At 47.8% G+C, this 20,382-nt stretch overlaps 1 protein-coding gene across 2 annotated transcripts in view; it reads right to left on the bottom strand.

Annotated features, from left to right (window-relative positions):
* LOC120947677 (uncharacterized) overlaps nucleotides 1–20,382 on the bottom strand; it is a 108,887-nt gene that overhangs the window by 25,196 nt on the left and 63,309 nt on the right. For both annotated transcript variants that reach the window (XM_049605890.1, XM_049605891.1), the window contains exon 3: nucleotides 10,875–10,941. The gene's annotated coding sequence lies outside the window, so the exon portion shown is untranslated. The remainder of the gene's footprint in view (nucleotides 1–10,874; nucleotides 10,942–20,382) is intronic.

Genomic DNA, 20,382 nt, shown 5'->3' with positions numbered 1-20,382 from the left:
GGCGAATCAATGAAAACATTGTTGCAGTGACACGTTTATGGACGGCTTGACATGTTTATTGGTTGTTAGGTTAGTGATAGTTTATAGGCAAACGCGGTACATTCATGCTTTGATGTCGTGCAAATCATATTAATCTTCTTCAAAGCGGAGTTTAAAATCAAAGAAATTAACCGCAATATATGTATTTCAGCTTCAAACTGAATCTTTATACTAAATAATGCTGTTTCCTTGTTCTTAAATGGTAACCATCTGTTCAAGGAAAGCAAACAACGTTATAGACATTGAGCCAAGCGAGAATGAGCGTCCTTGAAGCGATTAACGCAAGCCTCCCGGAACCTAGACTCCGAACATAATAAACGTTTATCATTCAAAATTTGATTGCCCTGTCCTCGGTAAAACCGGCCCACCAATTAAGAGCACGCGTGTAAGCCTTGTTATTAGCCGATCAACACACAAACCATCCATATCGTGATAGCCATCAAATTACGATTTCATAACTCAGCTACCGGGCATTAGGCCCGTTCGCGTCGCAACAAATTGATTCTTAATCCACGGCTCAGTCTGGTGAGTCCTCCGCAAACGTGAAGCACAAACCGTTTAATCATCGCATCGCAAGGCGCAATTCCACGTGCGTCTACCCCGCCCCCCCCCCCCCCTTCAACGCCGCCAATGATCATCAATCTTTAGCCAGGGCACGTCGCGGGACGAAACCCCGAAAGGTGCTAATTGCTATTGTTACAGTCAGCACTGTATGGAAGGCCTGCGACAGCCTTCCGCTTGAGCCTATGAGCTCAGATGCAGCAGGACTGTGTGTCCCTTGGCTGGGAAGCTGGAGCAGGAGCGAGCCTTGTGGTGACGGAACTGAGCACACCACTGAGTTCGTTAATAATGTGGCCATCTTTTTCGGAAGGCTTTGCTTGAGCAACGGAACAGTTTGCGAGCGAGTCATCGTCGGATGTTTGAAGACAAAATAGCGATGACTCATCCCTGGACCGATACAGCATGCGGCGTAGATTGATGAGTGTATGATTTGTGCGAACTCACGATTTCAGCCGACATCAACGAGACCATCGTATTAGCAGCAGCTACAACCTGCAATCCTCTCCGAGAACGATTCGAGAAGATCTAAAATCGAACCCGATCGTCAGGCTGCTAGGGGGCAACCGTGCGGGTCAAGGTTTGTTTGGAGGCTGGCGAACCGAAGCGGCAAGTTCAGGTTCAAGATCGTGTTTGTAGTTGGCTGTTGCAGCGCACTGATGGAATGTACCCTGACGCAACGGAATACGGCGGTCAGCCATCGCGATGCCTCATAAACACGGCTTAATTAGACGATGACGATAATCGGACGAACCCCGCCGATGTGCGAGTGAAGACGCTACCTTCCACCTTTCCGAGGGGAGGGTTCGAATGAGCAAACGCAAAGAGGAAGCAAACATCCTGTCCAAGAACTGTTGCTGCGAGCTAGAACCAGTGGATGAGCTCATGCCTAACCGATGAGCGCAGCACCGTTAGCGGATAGTGCAAAAAGGTGTTGATAATTGATGGGTTGAAGGCTGAAGTAACTAACGTGCCTCTGCAACAGACCGTACTTCTCGTTGGAGCCTCTCTCTGTGTCTGTGTTTGTGGAATGGATACGCAATGTTAGCCACTGTAAAGCCACTGACCTTCAAGTGTGGACCAAGATCGCTAGCACAGAAGAGCCTCACCTAAAGCTCACTTCCGCGGTTTACATCGCTGGCTTTGTGAAGATGTTCACTTTAAACGATCTTGCCGGATTTTTTTCTGTACCGACAACAACAAGACGCTCTCATAAGACACACCGTTGCTGGGAGGTTCTGCCCACTCGTTTTAATGTGCTGCTTTAAAGCAACTTCCACTGAGACGATAGCAACGTACGTAAAAAAGCTGCCGAAAAAGCAGCCCACTCTACGATCAAACGTCCTCAAGAACGTAAAGCTCGCTTAAGCCTTGTCCAAACGGAAGAGCGTTTTGTGTGACCCAGGGCCGGAAGAGCGGAACCGTTTACCGGGGCTTTTAGTTGATTTTGCAAAATTACCCAACCACTCGTGTGAAACAAGGCTTCCTTCCCTTCAGTGTTGATGCCTAGGCACTGACAGACGGCTGCTCGTGCATTGTGCAGCATATCTCGGTGAAAAATGGCTGGCAAAGAACGCATCTTTACCCGTCCTCGAGTGTGAAAGATAAATTATATCCTCCCCACACACGAAAAGCTCACATGATTTACTGCCACTGGCTCATCACAGCCGGAGACTATTGCCCACTGTGCCCTTCCTTTATGGCATCGTGCATCATGCACTTGTGAAACTGCATACTCTCTGGCAGTGTGGAGGTTGAAAGAAAACTGCACAAACACACACATCCAGAAACGTAAAGAGAACGAACAGTTGTCGGAAAAAGGCTGCTCATATCGGAAGAAAAACGATACACACCCGGGCGTACATAACGCGTTCCTTTGCATCTTGGTTGGAAATGGTTGCTGCCAGCGGACGCACTACACCGGGCGGAAATGGATCGTCTGGTGCTCCAAGTGGCGCTAAAGAGTTTCTTGGGAAGAGCGTTTGGATCCGAGAGAGAGAAAGTGAGCGAGATAGATTGATAGAGAGAGACATAGAGACGGTCAGGATGTGTGGGGCGTTGCGCCTGTTTCGTCCAAAAGAATCCCCCGTGCTGCTAGTGAAAAGGACTCGGTCGGACGGTTTGGTCGCTTTGAAGAAAGGTCTACACCGTAATCGCTCTTGAGAGGAGAAAACCTTCCCCAACGTACACGAGCATGTATATATATATGTGTGTGTGGGTGTGAGTAATTTGAAGATGGGATCCCTTTTGCCATCCCAAATTGTGTCCGGGTCGGCGGAAGTGGTGCTTTGTTGGTTGCAGCTCCATAGAACGCTTGCTGTGGGGTTGGTGCAAAGGAAGGTGTCGGGGCGACGGAACGATGATGATGGGTGCTAAATGACGAGTTATTATTTTAAAATGGGGAAGAGATGGGATGCTGCCTGGCAGGAAGGATAGAGTTGTCTCGAAAATTTGAATCCCATGTAGGATAAAGCGGACATGGGTGTGTTTGGTGGAGTGAAGTGTGTTTGTTTGAAATTTGGCTTTGTGGCTGGAGCAGCAAAGAGCGCTTGTTTGCTTGCCAGTGTTTGATGAGCGTCATAAACTAGCTGCTGCTTACAGGATGCTTTAGCAGCAGTATGTCACGAAAGGTTAAATAGAGAGAAGATTACATATTCCGTGACTAAGACGATTTCAGGGGTCTATTTCTATGTTTAAGAGCAAAATGGCCTAGCTTTTAATATTATTTAACTGCTCTTCTTGCATGAACATCATGCAAAAATCACAACTGATCTTGCAGCCACACGATGCCATGTCAGTAACGCATTGTAAACACACACACCGGGCTCTAAAGTATTGTTCGCCCTATGGCGCCATTGCAAAGTTGACATTCGCTTCATCACTTCTCAACCCGCGACTAGAATCACGGCGACCCCAACGACACAGCATTCTCTGATGGTTCGGTTCGCTGCGTGTCGCCATCTAACGCCAGCAAGGCTTTTCTCTTACACAATAGTTTCATCGCCACCATCACCACCACCATCCCAACGTGCCATTTTCATCGTGCAGCGGAAGCGTGAAACGGATGTGATGATAAATGTTCCAAAAACCACACCGCATTGACCGCAACACTTGCTGGGTCGCGTTCGCTGTGTGAGGCGCGTGTGGAACAGGCCGCTCCAAAAAGGTACCACTCCAGGACACAAACACACACGCACACCAAGCCACAGGCTAACTTCCTGTGACTTGCCACACAATCCATCCAGCGAGAGTCAATTTCACTGAGATAAAACGGCATCCGTTGGCTTCCGCTGTGTGTAGGCACGAGCCAACTCCGACGCTCCTGTGCAGATGGAGGCCAGATGGATGTGTTCGCTGGTTGTACCGGACGCAGGGGTTAAAATTGAAATGAGCTTTGCCTAAAATCAAATGTGATGGCTCCATTATGGCTCACTGGATGGTAACGTAACCTATTCGACCTTGTTTGGCTGGTCGATCGAAGCGAACGAGTTGGCGAACCGTCCAAACAGCAGTGCGGGAGTGCGAAAACGTTTGCCCTGCGAGCCAGCAAACACGAGTCAGCAGTTGTTCCGGCCCTTTCGCTCTACGCAGCAAAATCCCCAGCGAGCTAGACTTGATCATCACGAAACGGCAGCAGCTAAAGTCACCTTCGCTGCTGAAGCCTTTTGCCTCACTGTCAGCGTGAGGTCTTAGCGATGCAGCGAGACTTTGTTTGACGTGGACCACCGGCAGCGATGCGCTTCTGTTCCGGCTCATTGTTTCCTACAGCCGGTTAGTCAGTGTTGGAGCAGTGACTGTGTGACTCCCACCGTGTACATCCTGGCAGGGGAAAGGCCCAAGGCTGACTTCCCAACCTGGATGCTGATTAGGCGTAGGGCCATAGTCGATTCGGGGCAAAACTTGCAAACTTTCGCCTGATTGGTGCCTACGGGGGCCCGAGGGAAGCTGTACATCTGCGGCACCATATCGGCGCACAGTCCAGACTGTCATCAGCATGTGGCCTTAATAATGGGGCAAAAGTTGGCGTGTCATGAGCGAGCTGTTCTCGCTAGCTCCAGGCCGCTCTGGCCGTGTTTAGTCGAAGTCGATAAACAAGTTTTTGGTGTGCAGACAAAATTTGAACCCCGGGTTGCGTCTCGTGCACTCGCTCTCCCATGGCCCCATGACAAGTGACCGCGGAAAAACCTTCAACCACGTGCGATCATCACTAACCGTGCCACACAGCCTGCGCGGTGTCGGTGGAGGTGGAGAAAAAGAGCAATGAATCGAATGAATGGTGCATTTGCGCCACCAGGGGAGGAGTTTCCACGTTGGTCGAGAATCGCTTAAACAATGGATCCACTAAATGCCGCCTGGAGATAGATAGTTCAGACTAGCGAATCGAGCGAGATGTGTTCCAAAGTCTTGTCCGACGATTATGGCGACACGGCGTTACAATGGAACATCACGACGTTGACGAAACAGGAAGCACGAGTCGTTTATCCGATGGACATCGTAATGGAATCGAAATACGAAGGGTGAAGATAGCCGGTGGAAAAACAAAAAAAAAACACATTCCAGATGAACACCCCACTCGCAACAGTCTTAGAAGGTACAGTCTTACACTGAGCAATCGTGCCGGTTTGATGGCTTGTATGTAAGCTATTAAAAACTATAATTGGCATCTAAAGTGCTAGACGCAGCGATTCTGATAAAATCATTCTGCCAGCAACCGACTGGCATACGATCGTAGGGCTTCGCTGTACCGGACGAGCAGAGGTAATTAATTTACAGCACAGCCAACCAAACGTCCGGATTGGAACCGTCTCCATAAACAAAGCAAACCACCGTGCAAGCCCAACAAAAAAAAACCCCTGACGACGCGAGCGATGACGCGCTGCATCATCTCCCGAATGACGGCCTTCCGCGATCGAACCCCGGTACCGGATGACGCGTTGATCATTCAATCAGAATGATAATTATCAAAGCAAATGAAGTCGTTAGATGGGAAGAGACGCAAAAAATTGCGGAGGAAATGAATAAAAACACATCACTCTGCCCAACACACACACTCCCGCGGCTGGAGCAAACTGACACAGCACTGTTGAAGCTAAAAGAGAGATGAGAAATCTGCTGAAATCAACTATTGTATGCAAAATCGAGTACGGCACTGGATAAACGAGTGGGAATGCTAGATTTGTGATACCTCAGGTTGACAGGCATTAAGGGTGAAGGCATTATTTTCGGATTTTGAGTGATCTATCTTCATGCAATCGATCAGCTTGGATGTGTTTTGGAGAGTGTGATCACTATCAAAAGGGAGCTTTATTAAAATTGAAGAAACGCGATGGAATATATTTTCAGCAGACTGTAGCAGAACCGTCCACAACGCAAAGCTCTTCCTTTCTCTTTCGCCCCTACCCGAGTTGCATAAGAAGAAAATGATCGTTCACATATAATGAAGCTCTTCCCGCGCCGAGTACTTCCCACGTGGATCGTCATTGGAGGCTGCTAAAGAAAAAAAACACCGACTTTCCTCCCAAAAGTATTGTCAGATTAGCGTGGAAACGTGGCTTGCAGCATTTGCATTGTGCAACGGCCGGGACGACTCCAATGACAGCTGTCACTGTCGCAGGTAGACAGTGTTTACATCCGCCTCGAGATGGACACACTAAAACCTTCGCTTGTTGTTGTGGGTGATACGCGTCGATTGGGACGCCAAACACACGTAATCTTCTTCCCTCGCGCTTCCCACCCAACAGCTCGAGCACAGCTCCGGCACGACTCAATCGTCGATACTCGATTACATCAACCTACCTAAGGGGGGCTAGTAGCTTGGTAAGCCGTTGGACAACTCCCCTCCCCCCCCCTTGGAGAAGGGATGCAGCACTCACACAGACAGACAGACACGCAGTGCGCATCTTGGGCCGTTGCAATGGCGGCAGTATGGCACAACTTAACCTATCATTTGGTGCGCACAAACGCCGGCACCGGCGGTGGTTGCAGCAGCACAAACTCAAGCATGTAGTAGGTAGCTGCCTGCCGGCATAAGGTAGGTCGTAAATTAATCCCACCCCAACACACACACACACCCGAAGGGAAGGGCTGCCGCTGCATCAGGTCGGCAAGAATGCGGTTCCGCAGCATTTTGTGGTAGCAGTACCGTCATAACTCGCCCTTGCCTTGCCGGCGGGCAAACGCGCGCGAGCAGCTTCTGCGCTCCCTTTGGGGGTGGAGGAAAGGGAAACGGAGGAGTGAACCGAATATCAATGTCACGTAGATGTGGCCACTGTGGCAAGGCACGGAACCGGTTTTTCACTTGATCAAAGAAAGTGTACTTTATGGCTTTTCATGCTCTCCCCGCTTCCGGCACCCTGCCGGCCGGCGTTTGCGTTCTTCCACCATGAGTGTCCATCGCAGCGATGCACTCAATGCTAGAAAAATGTGGAACATGCGTCTTGCGGCCGGGTACAACACAGCACGAATGTAGAGCAATGGCATATTTCATAGTGCTTTATAAGTCAACAACAACAACAAGCCTTGGTAGTGTTGGGTCTTTTAATCATGATTCACAGCGTTTGATACTGCTGGAAACTGTGATAGCTCCTGCTATTGCAGGAAGTACCACGGAGCTTGAAATTTTCGAAACTGATTGAAGAGCTTTTTGTACTTCTATCGCACTCTGTGATTAGCACAAGTCACTGTTGCCAGCCTTGTTGGCCAGTCATTGCATCGAGTCTTTCTGTGCAATATTAGTCTCATCCCATACTTCCGTAATCGTTATGTTCGTGCTGTGACATAAACTTTGCCTTTTGTTTATCGCCCAGAACCATCTGGAGCATAAACTCTCAGGGCAGGTCATTTTGGTGTTCTGGAACTCGGACATGCATATAACCCGTAATCCGTGGTCAGGTTTGGCTTAGTGAAATGTTTAAAGCCACTGATCACAGCATCAGAGTGTTATGGCTCCCTTTTTAACATCCCCCTCGAAAGCTTTAAAAGTAATTACTCTTTTATGCAACCAAAACAAGCGCGATGTTATGTGGGTTGTTTAGTTTAGGCTAAGAAAAATGACACAATCTGCACTAATAAATTTCAATCAAACGTACCACAACAACAGAGGAGCATATAAAACTTCCGCTTTATAACAGTTGCCGACGGAGTTTTATATTGAATATAAAAAAGGTTTAGCGCGTCCTGGGGTTTAGCTCATTTATTAATCATCCCGTAGCAGTTTTCCCATTAAGCCTGGCCAATGCTTTCGCTGTGTGTTGTGAAGCTCTTTGCCTTCTAAGCAAACATCTTAACCCATTTCGCCCACCCCACCAGAGAATATTTATTTATCCCGCAGCCAAACGCCACAGCCTCTCCAGCTGCCAAGAACAGGGGAAAGTGTAAAAGCATTCGCGGGGAATGCACATTTCGGTGCACATTTGCACTGGCTGGTGCACGTCGCTATTAAATCTTCATTGCGGCCGTGCGGCACGTCTTGAACCGCACCGGAGTGGTGCACAAGAATGCAGTGGCAACTCCTTTTGCAGCCCCCCCCTCCCTCCCGAAACGAAGCTGCAATGAGTCAACAGGCAGCAGCCGCGGCGGAATGCACTGGCGGGCGGGGACCTGAATGCAAACCCATAGCACCCCCAAAAATGGAACCAGCAGCAAGTAGGGCAAATCCAACGACAGGGTGTGTGTGTGTGTGTGTGTGTGTGTGTGTGTGTGTGTGAATGGTGGGATTTTTATTTTATTATTAGTACATTCCTTGAGTGTACTGTCACGCGGGCGTAATGTTACAATTTTATTTGCCCACTGACCGTGCCCGTTTTTTTTTTCATCCCATTGCTTCCTCCGCTTCGGGGAGTCTGTTTGCTTCCCTTCCAAGTTTATATTTTGCAGCCGTGGCACCTACGGAAGAGGAATATAAAGCGTGCACTTTACTGGAGCTGCATTGCTGCTGACGACAACGACGACGAAGGCAACGAGCCAAACAAAAAAAAGACGGAGTGGTGCAAATCATCATCTCACGGCCGAAGGAAAACGATGACGGGGCGCACCAGAGCTTTGAGGACGCCTTTTGGGAGAAGCCGGAGCCGGGGTAGATGGCATGAAGGTGTAGGTTCACCCTCACTCCCTCTATGTGTGTGTGTGTATAAAGTGGGACACACGGTTAAGGAGCCTTGGCTGGTACGTGATGCTTCGTCGATTGTGCCGATGGACGGGTAAGAGTCAGCAGTATTTGCGCACGATTGAACAATTCATTTTGCTCCGCACGCAAGTGGAGCAGCGAACTAAGGCAATGGAGGGAAGCCGGCGCTTCAAGGAGCAGGCAAGAAATATTAAACCCCCGCTCCAAATTCTCTTTCTGATAAATACTCCCATTAAACGTTGACGTTCGCAATCGGAAATGGCATTTAATTCATTAGGTATCGCCGTGGGGGTTGCGCACTATAGTCCTCGCCGATGTGCGAGACCGTGTAGGGTTTCTCGGTGTGTTAGGGGTAGTTTTGCTTTCTCTCTCGAGGTTGGTAAGATATTTAGGGATACATTAAAACCAAGTAACAATCCATTTTCTTCAACAAAACGATGAAGCAAGCACAATAAGCTAGCATCTTTATAAACGCTCTGAATGCGACCGAGGAGCCCTGTAGCCGCAACTACGCCCTAAGAAATGTTCCAATGCCCCTCCCCCCCACCGATCGAAAGAAATGGCCACCTTTCGAGCGCAGTTAATTAAATCACACAAGCACACAGATGCTTTATCGCATTCCCCTTCCGTGCCAATGTTTTACTTCCATTTTCCCAAAGCAAGGAAGCAAGCGCCTTCTTCGGCACGCCTAACGCAAGGATATCAAAGACCCATTACAATAACCGTTTGCGTAAAAGGTGGTTGCGGACGATCAGCAAACCCATCATCACTTCTCGGCCCAGGGGTTGCCTTTTAACGCATCGGATGTGTGCGGTACGGGCAAGATAGTCCGTGAACGCAGCCCCATTTCCGGCGCATTTTCCCAGCCCGATGTTATTCGATTCATGGCTTCATTGGTTTAACTCACACACACAAACATACAAAAGCACAATCCTCCAGGACCTCGGAACGGCAGTGTAATAAAAAACAACAAAAAATAAACAGGTGATAAAATAAACAGAAGCGCCCGTGGGTATAACGTGCCCGAGGCATTGGAGAGGTGCCGGTCCCATCCAACGCTCACCCTCTGTTCGTCTCTAAACGGTTTTCCACCTTCGTGTCGTATCGATTCGCATTTTATCGCACAAACAAACGCGCGACTTCTTCAGCAGACATCGTCGATTCCCCGGTTCGTGGTCGTCCTGCTTGCCGTCGTAAGCACCGGAAGCAAACAGAAAACGATATTTACAGGCAATAATTTAATTCGCCGGTGTCAGAACATGAAGAGCGAGGCGGACACGGGTTTTGCCGCGGTTGGAAAAGCTCTGAAAGCACCGTCGTGCTTCAGTGTTGGATAGTGGGGGGTGAAAAATAAACAGGAAAAAGGTGCAAATGGAGCGTTCCACTTGACGATGCCACCGGGAGTCGCCTGCCCGAATGGAGAGTTGCAAAAAAAAGAAGACATCGGGTTGGTGAAATGTTGTCACGAGTGTGTGCGAAGGGGTGTATTTTTTCCCGATACAAAAAAGAAACTCCCGCACACACACACACGCTGGGCAGAGCCAGTGAGTTGAGTGCTCTAATATTTAAAGCTTTTTAATGACTTCTTTCCGGCGAATTTCATGAGAGTTTCCCAAGAACTAGAACGGGCTTGTCGTATGTCGGTGCAAATCGATTCTGTGTGAATGGGAGAGTGGAAGGCGAACTTGTAGCAGAAACCCCTATACAGGTTGTTACTACCGTTTGGCTGTGCAGAAAGGACATACAAATGGACCAATCATTCAGTGGCGCGACGCCGGTGGATTACGTGTAAAACGGTGGCTTCCGAGTCGATAAAGGACAAATCGAGAGCAATTTACGAGCGGAACGACTGTTTAACGTTTTGCCGCTGTCGGACGGGTGCAACCGACGAACGCGTAATATATTGGGCATTATGGAGGAAAATAATTTCATTTCCCTCTTCAATAAGACTCCGTTCATCGTCCTTTGTGGGAATGGTTTCCTTTTTTTTTTTTGGTTTATGAGCTGCCGGCTGAAGAAGCAACTTTATAATTGTTCTTTTGTTCAACAGTGTAGTTGGAATCGGCAAACGCAAACGGGAAAAGTTTCCCCAATAAATGCTCTACAATAAGGGTTTGTGGATTGCGTTTTGCATAAATCAAGGCGCACTTACCACGCTTAATCGGCTTATGACATTTTTATTTTCTCGTCGAATGTATACCGGCTGCTGTCGAAGGGGACTGAAATTAAACAAAACATAACAAAAAACAAACCTGTTAAAGCAGAAGTATTTACCTTTAATAACGGAATAGCAAGAAGTTGGGGGAAATGATGGAAAAAATACAATATTACGAAAAAATAAAGACCGCCCATGTATGATGGCGTGATGATGGAAAAGATAAGTAAAACATTCCTCCCCATCCCTCTCGTCCGTTACCCGGAACGACACAGACATTTGCTAACGGGGGAGGGGTTTGCGCGTGTGTGTGTATTTGCTGGTAGAAACACACTCCGATATGGCCAGTACGAAAAATCGCCTCCGCACCCTTCGCTGTGCTTCATTTCCCGTTCCTTTAATCGTTGGGTGGGCAAAATTATGTGTTATGGAGTAACTTTTCACGGGGTAATTAATTTCCCGATGCTTTTCGGGTGGAAAAGCGCGGAAAGATATCCTGCTTTGGGGGAGGGGACACGTATCGTTCTGTGGTTATGTTTCGATGTCATGCCGTCTGAAGTGGGAACGAACGAAGGAATCCACACAGTCCACACGGAAATGGAGTGTTAAACGTTATCAAAAAGAGAGAGAGAGAGAGAGAGAGAGAGAGAGAGAGAGAGAGAGAGAGAGAGAGAGAGGGGGGGGGGAGTAGGGAGGGGAGTAGGGAGGGGATAAAAACACATACCCACCCGAACGTACAGAAATATTTCCCGATAGGGAGGCACCCGAAAAATACGACGTCGCTTTACTTTATGAATTTTGTTTTTCCAACTGTGCTTCAACGGAAAGTTGCAGGTGGTGTATAGAAGAGAAAAAAAAAACGTGGCGAGGCTTTCCCTTTTTCATCCGCCTACCCTGCAGTGAATTATTGATAGTGGAAACGAATTCCTTGGCCTGTACGCTTTTTTATGCTGTTGTTGGGGGAATGAAAATGGACGGAAGCAACAAGGTAGAATTATGTCCAGACCGGTGGAAGCCACTAACTGCACGTATGATAAGCAGCGGGCAAAACGGTTGGCGTGTTAAAGGACCCTCAATCATATTCTCCATCCGTTCGCTAGGGGGCGTAGGATGGCCCTTTTCACGGATCGGTGCCAATGTCGAATTAGATAACGAAACATGTCATGGAATATGTGTGGCATTTTTTGAAAGAGATTTTGTTTGTATCTAACACTTGTAGAGCAGTTTCTATTTTCGATTCGGCTTCCCTTGGCACTGTATGAATGATTTATTTTTGTACCAAATTTTAGGGGATGAAACTCGACAGCAGAAGAGACGAACATTCGACAGCAAAACACGGTAGAGAATTGGAGCATTAAAGGGCACTAAATCACGCACACACACCAGATAGCAGTAAATCGAAAACGCCGATAAAACGGTTAACATATCTGCTGTCTGTAATTGAAACCACAGTTTACAGCACTGACACCTGGCACTATCTGCTGGTGCGGCTTTATAACCACCGTGATTGACACCGTTTGCTGTCTACGGTCGAAATGTTTGATAATAAAACTGGCATAGCCGTGTCGAGCCGATAATGAACGTCAATGTTGCTGTTGTGCAATAAAATAATAATCACGAGCGACAATGCCCTCTCTTCCCCCTCCCGGACAGGCGATTAGCAACTCAACCGTGAAACGAAACAGAACCGATAAAACGATTCTATTTACGATTGGCAAGTGGGTGAGTGGTTTTCATTACTTGCCCTTTCTCCCGCTGCATTGTAGAATGCGGATCCTGCCCTCATTCGCAAATCTTCAGAACGTTTTCTACGCTCTGTGTGGTGGTACGGAGGGCGGTAGAAGGAGCAAAACTTTCACCAAACACCTGCCAGTAATTGGCGGTGATTCGGTGATCATAAACATAAACACTAATCAGCAAGTTGGTGTTGGGCTTGGCAGCGGTACCGACAATCTTCGACAAGCAGCCGCTGAAGCCGTTCCGGTGACGCCAAGCAACACGGATCGCACGGAAAATCGTATGAACACTAAACCGGATAAACCCCCATTTTACGCTTCGGTCGAACTTGGTGCGTTACCGCTTACCTCCTGTGTGGAATAATTTGTGTTTGCCAGCATTAAATCAGATTTTATTTACCCTTTTACGGTACAGCATACAAACCCGTTCCCGGTCTCTTCGGTACGTCGCTTCAACCGGACGTCGTTCGTCCTTTTCTCGTTCAAATCTCGTTTAGCTGTTTTATCTTTCCTCTGAGATTGTACATTTTATGCAACGAAGCGCTTCTGGCAGCTTAACACACTACGCTTGATTTCACACCATTAGAGATTATGTGTGTGTGTGCTCAACGGGTTGAAAGGTTTGATTGAATTTCGCTTCAATCAGGACCGAAACCTTTCCTCAATGTATCCGTTTTGCCCTTTTTGTTTTCGCTTCACTATCAATCCCGCTTTGTGCGCCGATAAATGCAAATATTATTCAATTCATTTGCGTTTCCGTGGAAGCCTTCCACTTGAAGCACCTCCCGTCGCACCGTCCTTTTTTCATTATTTGTACAATATATATCTTTGCTTAAACGATCATTGAATCGAAAAGTAATTAGAGGCGAAGATTTATGCAAATAGCAGCCTGTCTCCATGGTATTTCCTTGGATCCTTGGATTCATCTTGCACCTCGTTTGAGTACAAGAGATTTCCCTTTACTCTAGAGCAGACGTTAAGCACCTTTCCGAAGGTGTCTTTCCTCCGGTAATAGGGTAGAAGGATGGCAAATTTATCACCACCAACCATGGGTGAATAGCTAATTTCGTCCCAATACGGCGGCGATCCGTGGATTTTTGGGTGAGTGGAATGTAATGAGCTTTTGGGATGGGGTGCAAAGTTTGGGGGTTTTGGGGCAGAACGTTAAACGAAGGTAATATGAGGCATTTTGCATAAAATTATGTCTGTATTAGTTTTTTTACCATTTAAAGTACCCTAATTAAGCTGTGTTTGGCATGCAAGAAGCCACACGGAAGCAATAAAAGTTAGAACAGTTTGAAGTCTCATGTAACGCATTTGTGGACGATTTCAACAACGTGTTGTTCAGCAGCGTCGACTATTTCGAGACCAGTTTTGCACGCACTAATATGTTTTTCTTTTTGCAGGCACGTGCTGGCATTGTCATTTCCTTGGACCACACACACACACGCGCAGGCTTTCAGATTACTGAGCTAAGCCGTTCCCGGACTCGTACAATGCGACCTAACATCCTTTGCTGAGACATCCAGAGCTGCACGAGCAGACGGAAAGGTCCAAAGAATGGGTCGCCAACACAGCGCAGCATTGTGTGCGCTGCTTCTGTTTTTTTTTTTTTGAAGTACAAACTTTCCATCAAACGTCCCTGAGATCGGAAATCTTCTTATGAAGGACATAATCTCCCCCAGCTAGAGGTGAAAGCTTAGTCGCTGACGGTGTGGCGTCCTTTGACGTCTGACGTCGGACGGTGCTTTCGGTGCGATACGAACAAACAAGATAGGCACCTTTCAGCCATTGTCACCGCCTGTCTCACGTCGCCCTGTTTGGCGAGGCCTTGTTTGGTGAGGGGAGGAAATTTGATGCCTGCGAGTAAATATGTCTCCCCTCGAATCCAGCCCCACTAACAGCGAAGGGATGTATTGTTCTACCAAGGGGCAGCTTATCAAGCTTGTTCTCGCTGCAAGCATCAATAGCCCACGCACATCGCTGCCGTTGGCAAAAAAAGCCATCCCTTGCAGACATAATAGACACTTCCCCGTCAGTCGCTGTTAGTGGCGTTGGCTAGCAGCATTTATAGCTTTCGTGGAACTCGGCTCGGCTCCTAGGCGGTAGCAGCCTTTATTCGCGTCCATCCGGCGTCACGCCATAACGCCACCTTGTCACCTTCCAACGGCGTGACGGTGTGACATTAAGTGACAGTCCCAAAACTAATCTGTCTGCTGACAGCACCGACTGGTTCGCCAACTTACCGGACCGTGGCGGAGTGGGACAGATGAATCGAAAATCGAAACTAATCATGTGCTATAATCAAATCATAAATCACATCCGCCCATGCCGGGAGGTAGTACACCAGCCGGAAGAAGAAGCCGACAAAAGATAGCAGGATAGATAAGTATTGATACAGCGCGCGCGGAGCGCTTCAATGTGCCGTGGAATGGTGGGGGAAAACCAGTTGATGAGTTGAAGATAGGTTTATCAATAACTGTCAGCGCGTAAATGTGTCCCCATCGTTCATTCTATCACCATCGGGAGGCCGCACTCGGGAGCGAGTCGATAGAAAGTGCCACAGAGAAAGTTCTACCGCACACAACCCACACATGGAGGCTATTCAGCCGTCGACTCCGACGCTTGATGATTGACGCGCGGTAATTGAGCTTGGCAACTGGATGTTTATTTCCGCTTCTTGGTTGGTTCGCTTGGCAAAGGGCTGTTGGCCAATTGTATAAGTGACTCAGCGAACTGACCATATGGGATTGTGCAATAGAGCGAGAAGCAGTGGCGGAGGACCTCAATCGCTGTCTTCAAGACACCCATTTCTCGAACGTGCTCTATCCCCAACATCTTGTCTAGCATACCCACTAGCTCACACGATGACTAACTCACCATTGTCAACCTACGCTAAACCGCAAACTACACAACTCGATCAGCTGTTATTGTGCAGTCTGGTTCTGCCTTTGCTAGTTTCATGTTGCATTGTGGCCTGTTTTTTCAACTTTCAAGCAAGCTCCTAGCCACGGCACGAAGTAACAGCTGTTCAGCCAGGTTTGGGCCATCAGCTTCCACCCTTATTCTCGTTTGGAACTAGCTTTAGTGGGGTGAGCTCAACCGGAGAATGAAAGTAAAGCATTATCGCTCGAACGACCAACTATCCGCCTCGACGATGACCATTGCAAAGACCACGGTGTGGACCGACTGCCCGGGACACGAAGCGGGTGTGACAACTTTAAAAAACCAACAAGAAGCGCGCACGGTGTACGTTGGTCTTTTTCCTCGCACACCGAATGATTTATCATTTCACTTAACCGCACACTGAAATTAGTCCGATTTATTACCCGGTCCGGTGGCGCACTGGCCCCATGGAGCTGTCGCCCAAGCAGTGTGTGTGTGTGTCTGGCGAGGGGTGTGCTTTGCGCCAGCCAGCTACAACACCTCGAATCGTACCGCCAGAGACCAGACAGAACCAAACCTCCATTGTCCGGGGCCCGGTTTCGGGCTTCTCTGGCTGGTCAATCATCTGCTTACCGACGGTCGTTGCCATCGTTTGCCATCGTGATCAGTCCCGTGATTGTTAACCTGACGCAACCGAACGGGTACAATAAGGAAGTGCCGCCGTCTGCGGTCGTCATCTTCAAGTGTGCGTGTAGCGTCCAAAAATCTTGCCACTTGCCCCACTCAACGATTCGTTTCCTTCGCGGGTTCAAATTAGACCGGAGCGCTCTAATAAATAAATGGCACTCTTCCGCCGGGCACGGCACCAGCCTTTCACGCGACAAACACACCGGGCCTGTTGCTGTTCTAAGGTATGGTGTGTGTGTGTGTGCGTGTGTTTCTAAGGGTCAGAAGTGGTTTTTGGCTTCGGATACACCGATTGCACCACAAATTGTATGTCATTAATATTCGCCTCTGCTGGTGCCCGGTGGTTGGAGACAGTCGTTGTTGCGCAAACCAACCGCTGTACGTGAATTGTACGGTGGGGCAACACAGGCGGACTGGCTTTTTCGGGGTTTGAATTATTCTAACCGTTTGCGTGGAGATAGTTTCATTCTTCTTTTTGTGTGTTTGCGGTGCGCAAATTAATTGCAACCAATTACCGGCACTTTAAGGCACCGCAACCGATGGTAGCACGAACACTGCCGTCGCTACCGTGCCAGCATGTGTTGGTGGTTTTGTGGTATCAATTATCTTGATTATAAAACGGAAACAACCCGTCCACTTGGAAGACTCGCCAAGATGCAGGGGGGGAATGTGAAATGGGGCAGAAGAGTGCTTGTTGAACATGGCAAAAGTAATGTAATAATTTAAATGGAGCAAGTCGGGCAAAGCCCACCACATTTTTATCGCTTATCCTAGTGTCTTCTTCACCTGTCACTTGAGCTGTCAAATAGCAAAAAAGAAATACACTGAACCGTGGTGTGAGTGACTGCTCATTATGACAGGAACGTGACCTTTAAAGCGAGCGGCCGGTGGGAGATTGTGCTAGTTATTAATTGCTTTTGCAACCTGTGCAACAAGGTTGATCGAGCGGAAGACCTCTCGGAATGGTGCACATCACATTCACAGTCACCCGTGAGTGTATGATGAACCACGTTCGCTGGTGGCTATTATTTACTGATGAAATAATTAACGATACGAGAGAGCGCAAGGATACACATTGCACTTTAAATTTGAAACCATAAAGCGAATGTGAAGTAAAACATTGCGTAATCAGTTCTTGACATTGCTTCAAAGGATAGGAAATAGATATGATTGTGCTTTAATTTTGGTCACCTCATTTTAGCTAATTAATGCACCCCATTTGTGCCTTAGCTCAGTTTCGAACGCTTCCAATAATTTGCTTCATTAAATTATAGTCGAGCCAACAACCGAAGCTAATGGATGGACATTACCAGGAATTGTCCAAAAACCATTACACAAACCGACCGCAGAATGTGACATCTCAATTAGGCAAGCAATCGTAAGGGGACACGCCGGACCGGGCAGCTTTGATTGATAATCCTTACGCGCCCCGGGGTTCAATGATATGTACACCGTGTGCCGTGCGTCGGTCGGTACATTGTGGTCGTAGGTGTTAATGGAATTTCCATTTCCAGCTACCGGGCAGTGGTTGCTGCTACTGGAAAACCCCAACCACCCTGTCCCTGTCCGGTTGTGCTTTAAGCCGGCGATGGTTGTGCCAGCCATTTCCAATCACAATGTCTACAGCAGGCACGTCAATGGACGAACAACAACAATAGGATTCCTTTCACGTTCTTTACGCACCCGAGTTCGGCTGGAGCAATGTAAAAGTTTTGCGATTGGTTTGCCGTTCATTGGTTGTGCCATGAACGCTGGCAGATAATTAGTGAGCAATTTTCCCCAGCCGGGGAAGAATTTTCGTTTCATGCGATGGAATTTTGTGTTTAGGATTGTGTAAAAAAGTTTCATCAAGATCGGGCAGCCCGACGAGGAAAATGGAAATGATCTTTCTGTGGTGTCTTTATTCTTTTGAGACCTGGCTTGAAAGCTCTTGAAGCGCTCAACTTTCGCGCCTACAACGAGTGCATTACATGTGGGGGAAATCATGCTGTCCTTAAAATTCCAAACAATTCCGATGAAAAAAAAAATGTTTTCAAAAAATGTCACCATCCTCATCTTTATTCGAGCAATTTCCGGCGGCGAAAAAGTATGCCTTAATTCATCCGGTGCATTTCCAAGACGTTGTTTTTTATTTACTTTCATACATTACGCTGAAAGTTTACGCGGCCCGTCCAAAGCTCCTTCTCATCTACACATCCAGCACGCTAGCTAATGGCGCAAACCAGCAAACATTCTCCCTTGAAAGCAAGACAGCGCCAGCGTAAAAAGGGAGTGTGTGAAAAGTTTTTCCTCGAAATTTCGCATCAAAACTTTATTGCTCCTCTCCCTAGCCTCGTACAACGCAAACCACACAACACACATCGGGACGCTATTCACATTTTTCCCGAAACGGGGATGGAAAGCTAAGAGGCGCACACTGGGATGGGTTTGATTCCTTTTTTTCTCTCTCCCGCGTTATGCTCAAAATGTGCTGGGGGTGAATCTTAATCGAGACATTTTTGTTTCTCACCCTCGGTTTTACACTGTCTTCATTCCATCGCAGCTCATGTAAGGACATACCGCAGAACCAAAGTTGGTGGGGTACGAGGAGCGGCAGGATTAACACAGGCGGGAAACTTTGAAAAACTGAAACCGATGGGAAAAGCGCTTGTTGCTGGGATGATGACGAACGGAGGCAAAAGTTCGGTGAAAGGATTTCCCGACAGTGCAGGGTTTACGAGCAAGTCGTATCCCAGCAAGAAAGGGCGAGAGAAAAGGGAGAAGAGCGAGAAAGTGAGTCAGCTTAATGCAATTGAGGCGAGGCAATGAAGGGAAAAGCTGGATGGAGGCGACTGTTACCCACTGAAGAAAAAAAAAACGGAAAAACATTTACAACACACCCGCGAACACTCAGACGATAAATCCTTTTAAATACATTCAATTTAGCATCCAACCGCATCGAATGGAGTTTTTATTTCCGGGCGCTGTTGTGTCTGTGGCACCCGTCGCCGACGGTGCTTTGTTTTGGCTGCCGAGCTTGATCCCTTCTTCCAAACGGAGCGGCCCCCCCGTGATTCATCGGGCCAGACAGTATCCCCACCACCAATGCGAGTGTGTGTGGGTGGGTGTGATGGAAATGGGGGTTGTTTTTCCGAAAAACAAAACGAAACACTTCACTGCTGGCCCAGATTTTGCGGTGGCTGCGTGGCTGCGGGGGTTCGGGGAGCGTTTAAAGGTTCTCGCTGTTTTGTTTTGCCACCGGTTGAGGTATTAGCAGGAATGAAGGGTGACTTTTGAGAAGGAAAAACAAGCTGCTGGACAGAGATTGAGAAGTACTGGGAATTATTGTTGCGATGCTCTGTGGGTAGTTCAAGGTAGTTACACCTAGTTTGCTGAATGAGATTACTCTAATTTCTTTTCATATGGTACAGTGAAAATGCTACTAATTCAAACTATTACGAACAACATTTAAATAATGAATCATTTCAATTCAATTACTTGGTTACTTTTCTTGTGGCCATCTTTGCTAGCCCTCGTCTAAAATAAGCTTACTCACTCGCAACCGTGCGGTATCATGCCCGGAACAGCTCCTTCACACTTCAAACGGAAAGGGATGAGAAGGATCGTGTGAAAATCTCCTCCCAAGCTCTAGCCCTGTTTTCCAATGGGAAGCGATACTTTTGGATATCGCGTAGTGGAAAGGGATCGAAGGATGTTTCCCACTTACAGGTAAAAGCACACCACCCTCTGGCTCTGGGCAGTCACGGTTGGCGCCGGATGGAAACCCCGGCATTCCGAATTTCATGTGTCAAGGATTAAGAGCGATTTCATGCTGTGTGGCGGCAAGGGCTGCACACACACGGATCGAAGTGTCGGCACAAAACCAAAGCACACCGAGAAGGGCAATGCGGGGGTGTGTGTGTGTGTCAAGAAAACGGAAACACGAAAAGAGGAAAACCACATCCACATCGAAAGCGGGAGATCCGATGTTTCACTTAATGGGTTTTGTCGGTGGCAGCCTAAATGAGTGGAAGATTTATGTTTCGTTTTTTCCCGCGTTTTTTTTTTTTTCGCGTAAAAGACCTCCCTCGGAGAGTCCATTTTTATGTTTTGTTGGGTTGTTTGAAGAATACCACGAGCTGTGGGGTGCTGTCCATCGGTTAGTTGTGCGTGTTGTGGGGCATTTGTCCATTGGTTCGATGCTTTAAAAAAGATCC

Source organism: Anopheles coluzzii, chromosome 2, assembly GCF_943734685.1.
Source record: "Anopheles coluzzii chromosome 2, AcolN3, whole genome shotgun sequence".
NCBI lineage: Eukaryota > Metazoa > Arthropoda > Insecta > Diptera > Culicidae > Anopheles > Anopheles coluzzii.
This window is presented reverse-complemented; position numbering and strand designations above follow the sequence as displayed.